This window comes from Bidens hawaiensis, unplaced genomic scaffold, assembly GCF_021521415.1.
Source record: "Bidens hawaiensis isolate Kalapana, Puna unplaced genomic scaffold, B.hawaiensis_p1.1 tig00025808_1, whole genome shotgun sequence".
Taxonomy (NCBI): domain Eukaryota; kingdom Viridiplantae; phylum Streptophyta; class Magnoliopsida; order Asterales; family Asteraceae; genus Bidens; species Bidens hawaiensis.
This window is the reverse complement of record NW_027494145.1, coordinates 261,637-263,083: the sequence shown is the minus strand read 5'-3', so window position 1 is coordinate 263,083 and position 1,447 is coordinate 261,637. Positions and strand designations below refer to the sequence as shown.

The window sequence follows — 1,447 nt, the reverse complement described above, 5'->3', positions numbered from 1 at the left end:
GCATTTCTACAAGTAATTCCGAGGAAGAAGTCGCCGCTCAATAATTACTACGAACAAGAAGGCTTTTCTATAAACAATATGTCACAACTTTATATTTATAAGTTTAATGTTTTGTTAGTTTGTTTTTGAAGATTTTAAAACATGTAACCTTTTTTTTTGAACTTCTTAAAGTAAATAAAATGAATTTTATGTTAATTGTTTTGTTTATTTTTCATGCTATATAAATACGAATCGTAGTTTAGAATCCAAATCGCAAACGAAAAACGAAAAAAAAAAAAAATTTTACACTGTAACCGGTTGGTTCCAGTGCAGGAACCGGTTTAGGAACCGGTAAGAACCGGTTCCATAGGTTAGGGGTCCGAGGGTGGGAGAACCGGTTCGGTTCCCTAACCTGTTCGAGCCTAGAACCGGTTTCAAAGGGGGTTTTGAATATAGGAACCGGTTAGGAACCGGTTCTGGTTCCAAGTCCCAAACCGTTTTGAACATCTCTAGCTCCAAGCCTCCAACCTTTCCTTTGTTCTTTTTTTTAATATCTAAGTAAAACAAATAAATTTAGTTAACTAATATTAATAAACCACCGATTTTTTTTTCATTTAACTTTAGTATCATCATTTAAGTTATTTTCTTAATTCACATATAAATATTTAAGGCATGAAGTACGATGTGATATCAAAATTCAATTTATTTTTTAATTCTTTATACCAAGTTTCTTTTAATATAAATTAGACAAAATGGCAAAAGACGTCCTCTACGTTTGGCCTGATTTTCATTATACGTCCTTTAATGAAAGAAATAGCAAAAGGCATATATTATGTTTCAAATTTCTTTCACGTTACGTCATTTGGCACTAACCTAGTTAATTTTTTTTGTTAAATCTGGTCATGTACCTTGCACATGAGGGCAGTGTGGTCATTTTACCTTTTTAAAGACTATTTATGTAATTAGACTAAGGAGTTGTCCTTTTAAAAAACACTCTCTCTCTTGCTTTCAACCTGCAAATCCCCAATCAAACCCTAAGACACAAATCCAAATTCCTCCACCGCCTGAAACGAGCATAGTGGTGGCCGTCGTGGGTTGGTGGTCAAAGATAAATAGTCGTTTATGGTAAAGCAGATCTGAAATATTCGTTTATGGTAAAACAGATCTGACACTCAACAAGCTGAAGCAATACGACGGCACCGATTCCTCCAAACCCATATACGTCGCCATCAAGGGCCGCATCTTCGATGTCACCACCGGCAGATCCTTCTACGGCCCAGGCGGCTCCTACGCCATCTTCGCATGCAAAGACGCCAGCAGAGCCATAGCCAAGATGAGCAAGGACGAAGAGGATGTTATTGGATCGCTCGATGGACTAACGGAGAAGGAGACCGGTGTTCTCGATGACTGGGAGAAGAAGTTCGAAGCTAAGTATCCGGTTGTTGGATCGGTTGCTGCTTCTGGTTAA

General features: G+C 37.6%; 1 pseudogene; it reads left to right on the top strand.

Annotated features, from left to right (window-relative positions):
* Nucleotides 1-731: 731 nt before the first annotated feature.
* Nucleotides 732-1,447, top strand: LOC143572348 (putative steroid-binding protein 3 pseudogene; annotated as a pseudogene).